The sequence below is a fragment of the Salmo salar genome, unplaced genomic scaffold, assembly GCF_905237065.1.
Source record: "Salmo salar unplaced genomic scaffold, Ssal_v3.1, whole genome shotgun sequence".
NCBI lineage: Eukaryota > Metazoa > Chordata > Actinopteri > Salmoniformes > Salmonidae > Salmo > Salmo salar.
In genome coordinates, this window is record NW_025549194.1 from 218,560 (window position 1) to 226,016 (window position 7,457).

Sequence of the window (7,457 nt, forward strand, 5' to 3'; positions counted from 1 at the left end):
TTTCAAAGAAAGAGCGACATGTTAAACTTACAGTTTTAACTCAGCGCTGAGTAATCAATACAAAAGTCAAACTGTTTTGATTCAAGTAGCTTTCCCTGGTGGTCTAGTGGTTAGGATTCGGCGCTCTCACCGCCGCGGCCCGGGTTCGATTCCCGGTCAGGGAACAAACTGTTTTTTAAATTAAAACAAGGCTCATATTTTAAACGCTACAAAGGAGTATGTAAATCCACATTTCATCAGTTTTATTTGAAAGCGAACGTCTTCCGTGTTATTTTCTGCTATCCTTGTGTCTGCCTCATGTCTTTGTTTCAATGTAGGCTACAGTTTTTAATGTTTGCTGTTTTTCTGTTTTAGATTTCTTTGTTGTTGTTTCTTGGTCTTAGGGTTTAAAAAAAAATGTTTCACTGTTGCGTGTTCAGACGCTGTGAAATGCTACCACGCCACAGTTTTGAAATCTTTGTACATTTTCCATGGTGGTGTCTAACTAAACCACAGATTGAACAATGAGACAGATATTTCACAGGATGTATAAATGTGAAGCATCCGGGTTGACGTTTCCACTCACTACCAAATATGGTAGTGAGAGGAAGCCCAGTGGCTGGCAGTGGGAAAAGATGGAGCTTCCATTGGAAACAACAGGCTGTGGTCCATCTTGGATTAGTTAGACACATCTTTGACTTAACAGTAGAAACTCTGGTAGTGTCTAACAGTAGAAACTCTTGCCCTCTCGTTTTTGCCTTCATTAACTACCTGTCTTATGTAACCATACCAACCGTAACCTATCATACTAAATGGAGTCTATCAGATTTACATACAGAATAACATGAAATGGTCTGAGACCAGGGAGGAGTGAGGGAGAGACATCAACCAGTACGGAGAAAAAATGTATGAAATGTATGCATTCACTACTGTAAGTCGCTCTGGATAAGAGCGTCTGCTAAATGACTAAAATGTAAATGTAACTAACCAAGCAGACTCCTGCTATAATAGCTAGGTTATTTATCATCAAATACTCCTCCCTGCTCCCCAGCCTGGTCTCAGACCATTTCATATTATTCTGCAAAGTACCTGTACCTTGGACTGGATCAAACCTGATTACATAGTACCTGTCTTGGACTGGATCAAATATGATTACATAGTACATGTCTTGGACTGGATCAAATATGATTACATAGTACCTGTCTTGGACTGGATCAAATATGATTACATAGTACCTGTCTTGGACTGGATCAAATATGATTACATAGTACATGTCTTGGACTGGATTAAATATGATTGCATAGTACCTGTCTTGGACTGTCTTGGACTGGATCAAATATGATTACATAGTACCTGTCTTGGACTGTCTTGGACTGGATCAAATATGATTACATAGTACCTGTCTTGGACTGGATCAAATATGATTACATAGTACATGTCTTGGACTGGATTAAATATGATTGCATAGTACCTGTCTTGGACTGGATCAAATATGATTACATAGTACATGTCTTGGACTGGATCAAATATGATTACATAGTACACGTCTTGGACTGGATCAAATATGATTACATAGTACATGTCTTGGACTGGATCAAATATGATTACATAGTACCTGTCTTGGGCTACATCAAACCGGGAAGAGAAGCTAGTTAAGCTAGCTACTGTTAGCTAGCTAGGCTAACTATGCTGCAGTGCATGCACTTTCTCACCCTAAAGTTACACATAACTCCATTCATAATATTAAGTAGCAGCCTGCCTGTTGGCTCTTGGTCGTTGTAGCCTATCCTTTACCATCTTCCTTTCATTAGATATCTACTAACTTCTGAATAGATATCTCCTAACATCTGATTAGATATCTCCTAACATCTGATTAGATAACTCCTAACTTCTGAATAGATATCTCCTAACTTCTGAATAGATAACTCCTAACTTCTGAATAGATATCTCCTAACTTCTGAATAGATATCTCCTAACATCTGATTAGATAACTTCTAACTTCTAAATAGATATCTCCTAACTTCTGAATAGATATCTCCTAACTTCTGATTAGATATCTCCTAACTTCTGAATAGATATCTCCTAACTTCTAAATAGATATCTCCTAACTTCTAAATAGATATCTCCTAACTTCTGATTAGATATCTCCTAACTTCTGATTAGATATCTCCTAACTTCTGATTAGATAACTCCTAACTTCTAAATAGATATCTCCTAACTTCTAAATAGATATCTCCTAACTTCTGATTAGATATCTCCTAACTTCTGATTAGATATCTCCTAACTTCTGATTAGATAACTCCTAACTTCTAAATAGATATCTCCTAACTTCTAAATAGATATCTCCTAACTTCTGATTAGATATCTCCTAACTTCTGATTAGATAACTCCTAACTTCTAAATAGATATCTCCTAACTTCTAAATAGATATCTCCTAACTTCTGATTAGATATCTCCTAACTTCTGAATAGATATCTCCTAACTTCTGAATAGATATCTCCTAACTTCTGAATAGATATCTCCTAACTTCTGCCACACATGAAGCTTTGATGACTTATGATTGGCCAATAACAAGCTGCACGCACCACGCTCCACTCTCATGAAAAGCAAGAGCAGCGGCATAAATTATACTATTTCTCTCTCTCTCTCTGTCTCTGTCTCTGTCTCTCTCTCTCTGTCTCTCTCTCTCTCTGTCTCTCTGTCTCTCTCTCTGTCTCTCTCTCTATCTCTCTATCTCTCTCTCTCTCTCTTGCAGCAGCAGCAGCAGTCGCATTCAGATCTTTATGGGCCCTTCCAGATAAGTCAGTTAAAATGACGCATACCCCTGACAATCAGACCCGTGACATTATTTAGAATTCTGGATTCATTGTTTCAAAATGGATTCATTGATTCAACGTTCTCAAACCGCCCTCTATCAGCCATTGTTATGAACGTTCTCTAACCGCCCTCTATCAGCCATTGTTATGAACGTTCTCAAACTGCTTCCTATCAGGCATTGTTATGAACGTTCTCAAACTGCCCTCTATCAGCCATTGTTATGAACGTTCTCAAACTGCCCTCTATCAGCCATTGTTATGAACGTTCTCAAACCGCCCTCGATCAGCCATTGTTATGAACGTTCTCTAACCGCCCTCTATCAGCCATTGTTATGAACGTTCTCTAACCGCCCTCTATCAGCCATTGTTATGAACGTTCTCAAACTGCCCTCTATCAGCCATTGTTATGAACGTTCTCAAACTGCCCTCTATCAGCCATTGTTATGAACGTTCTCAAACCGCTCTCGATCAGCCATTGTTATGAACGTTCTCAAACTGCCCTCTATCAGCCATTGTTATGAACGTTCTCTAGCCGCCCTCTATCAGCCATTGTTATGAACGTTCTCTAACCGCCCTCGATCAGCCATTGTTATGAACGTTCTCTAACCGCCCTCTATCAGCCATTGTTATGAACGTTCTCTAACCGCCCTCTATCAGCCATTGTTATGAACGTTCTCAAACTGCCCTCTATCAGCCATTGTTATGAACGTTCTCAAACTGCCCTCTATCAGCCATTGTTATGAACGTTCTCAAACCGCCCTCGATCAGCCATTGTTATGAATGTTCTCAAACCGCCCTCTATCCATAATGAAGCCCTAAAGTGGTGAGAAGCCCAGTCATTCTGGACAGAGGCCAACTACTGTTTAGTCTGAATTACACTATGGTGTCCTGGAAATACGTTGACATTACTAAAGTAGTCAAATATTTAGTAGGAAACAACTTTCCCAGAATTATCATGTTGTCAGATTTACTTTAGACAGATGGCAATGTTGTCATTAGCTAACAAAGTTTCTGTCAAAAAATAGCTAGCAATACTAACGTTAGCTAGCTAAAATCCAGTGGCCTCCCCTCAATCTTAACTAGCTAGCTAACTGCATCTAAAGTCAATCTGGTGACATCAAAATGATAACAAAAGGTTTTCCTACTAATTACTTGCCTCCTTTTGAATGTCATTGTATTTCCAAGCCACTGTAATGGACTTTCGATGAAAATCTTCATCAGCGCTTAATGACGATGCATTGAGTAGAATGCTCAGTCAGGCATCAGTCCAAAACAAAAATTCTAAACAATATTGTGATGAAACATACAACCCATGAATAAGTTCTGTCCTGTAATGAATAAGTTCTGTACTGTAATGAATAAGTTCTGTCCTGTAATGAATAAGTTCTGTACTGTAATGAATAAGTTCTGTCCTGTAATGAATAAGTTCTGTCCTGTAATGAATAAGTTCTGTACTGTAATGAATAAGTTCTGTCCTGTAATGAATAAGTTCTGTCCTGTAATGAATAAGTTCTGTACTGTAATGATTAAGTTCTCTACTGTAATTAATAAGTTCTCTACTGTAATGAATAAGTTCTCTACTGTAATGAATAAGTTCTGTACTGTAAAGAATAAGTTCTGTACTGTAATGAATAAGTTCTGTACTGTAATGAATAAGTTCTCTACTGTAATGAATAAGTTCTGTACTGTAATGAATAAGTTCTGTACTGTAATGAATAAGTTCTCTACTGTAATGAATAAGTTCTCTACTGTACTGAATAAGTTCTGTACTGTAATGAAAAAGTTCTGTACTGTAATGAATAAGTTCTGTACTGTAATAAGTTATATTGTAGTCACTTAAAGAAGAGAAAAGTTGTAAGGTTTTCATCAACAGTACTTCTAATCACAATAAAAACACAACAGGAAATTACTTGTACATTTTATTCTCTATCAGCCATAAACACACTGCAGCATTTTATTATTATACCATTTTAATAAACTAATACATGCCCTCGTAAATATTTATATATGTATAATGTCATATATGTATATAAATGCCGTCACCACGGAAACAGAATGCTGATTGGTTAAATTAAAAGCCGGACCGACCAGTCACAGTGAACTTCCACTAGTTTTGCATTTGTATCACTTTATTTTTTTAAATATTATTTTTAAACGTCACTCACAGTAAGTAACCAGTGATATCAGTGAAGTAAATACATGACGTGGTAAATACATACAGTAGCTAATGACTGTGGTAAATACATACAGTAGCTAATGACTGTGGTAAATACATACAGTAATGCTCTGAGCTGTGAATGATGCCGTGTATACATACTTTCAACCTGCTTGACCACACCTCTAGTCAGGTGTGTCTCTGTCCCGTACCTGCCCTCATATACTTTCTACATGGGCCTTTCCCATTGGCTAGACATACAGAACCCAGCCTACATGGGGCTGACTGATTGGCTACAAATACTGTATTCTGCCTAGATGGGCCTTCCCATTGGCTAAACATACCATTTCCTGTGTCCTTGTGCCCAAAGCGTGGAGGTGCGTCCCCCTGACAGTCAGGAGTGCAACGTGGTTGTTGTGAAATAAAGTTCATTTTTCTCTGCTCATGTCATCAAATTCACACACAAACACACACAACCACTAACACCTGGTCCCACACTCTCAAGGGCCGATAAGTAATCAATAATCACATTGATAAATCAAACTAAGAACCATCTGAGAAGCTCTCATACCAACCTCGGGGCTGCGGCACAAATGGCACCCTATTCCCTATGTAGTAAACTACTTATAATCAGGACCCTATTCCCTATGTAGTGAACTACTTATGACCAGGGCCCTATTCCCTATGTAGTAAACTACTTATAATCAGGACCCTATTCCCTATGTAGTGAACTACTTATGACCAGGACCCTATTCCCTATGTAGTGAACTACTTATGACCTGGGCCCTACGGGTTCTGCATAGGGAATAGGATGCCATTAGTGACACAGACCTCTTCATATCAGAGGACTGTTTCTAAACGAGACAGTCATGATCACACCTTATCAACTTATTCACAGCGTATTCACCATTGGGAAAAAAAATAAAGGAATTTCCTAATAAAGGAAACGTCAAGTCTCCATAACAAATCAACAAACAAAAACTAGTTCCTTAAATCTAGATAGTGAACTGAACCAAAACTACAGAAGAAGAACTTCAAAAACAAGGAAAGAATTGAACCAATAACAGAGAAGACTGCTGCTTTTACCAACCACTCCCTTCATAGCAGCAATTCAGGTCTGACACACACACACACACACACACACACACGCATACACACACGCGTCAAACAATGAGATGAGGTTGGAAATGTCAAAAACCATAGAGAGATATACCAAGAGAGAGTTTAAAAGACAAGAAGATAGATAGATAGATAGATAGATAGATAGATAGATAGATAGATAGATAGATAGATAGATAGATAGATAGATAGATAGATAGATAGATAGATAGATAGATAGATAGATAGATAGATAGATAGATAGATAGATAGATAGATAGATAGATAGATAGATAGATAGATAGATAGATAGATAGATGATAGATAGATAGATAGATAGATAGATAGATAGATAGATAGATAGATAGATAGATAGATAGATAGATAGATAGATAGATAGATAGATAGATAGATAGATAGATAGATAGATAGATAGATAGATAGATAGATAGATAGATAGATAGATAGAGACTGAGAGATAAAGAGACAGAAAGAGAGCGGGACAGAGAGAGAGATACAGAGAGAGACAGAGAGAGAGACAGAGAGACAGAGAGACAGAGAGAGAGAGAGACAGAGAGACAGAGAGACAGAGAGAGAGAGACAGAGAGAGAGATAGATAGAGACAGAGAGAGAGATAGATAGAGACACACAGAGAGAGAGAGAGAGAGAGAGAGAGAGAGAGAGAGAGACAGCGAGACAGAGAGAGAGACAGAGAGAGAGAGAGAGAGAGAGAGACAGAGAGACAGAGACAGAGAGACAGAGAGAGAGAGACAGAGAGACAGAGACAGAGAGACAGAGACAGAGAGACAGAGAGACAGAGAGAGAGAGAAGGATCAAGGCTATATATTATTAACCATATCTCAGCTATGATCGTCACCAGCTAACCAACCAGTCATGCCTACTCTACCTGGTAATGGAGGGGACTAATAAGGTTGCCTAGGTTACGGGTGACAAAAGTTTTTTTAAACCACATATTTAGATATAGCTACTTTCTGAAGACAGGTAGAACAAGAACACTAAACACTCCAGCAGCAGCAGGAAGCAGGAAGCAGGAAGCAAGGATTGGGGTTAAGGGTTGCTACAAGTGACATCGTGATATCTGACCTTTTTAAAAGAAAGGTCAATATGAGGAAGAGGAAGTGCTGTAGTTTTCATGTCGTAGTAAGAATAACTAAGAACTGTAGTACCAGTGATAGGTAGTCCTGTGAGGTGTTACAGTAGTACCAGTGACAGGTAGTCCTGTGAGATGTTACAGTAGTACCAGTGACAGGTAGTGCTGTGAGGTGTTACAGTAGTACCAGTGACAGGTAGTGCTGTGAGGTGTTACAGTAGTACCAGTGACAGGTAGTCCTGTGAGATGTTACAGTAGTACCAGTGACAGGTAGTCCTGTGAGATGTATATCATAGCG

The 7,457-nt window shown here is 38.5% G+C and overlaps 1 non-coding gene across 1 annotated transcript; it reads left to right on the forward strand.

Moving 5' to 3' along the window:
* The first annotated feature begins 92 nt into the window (after window positions 1–92).
* trnae-cuc (transfer RNA glutamic acid (anticodon CUC)) lies at window positions 93–164 on the forward strand. The gene has a single exon. It is a non-coding gene; the product is annotated as a tRNA-Glu (tRNA).
* Window positions 165–7,457: the final 7,293 nt, after the last annotated feature.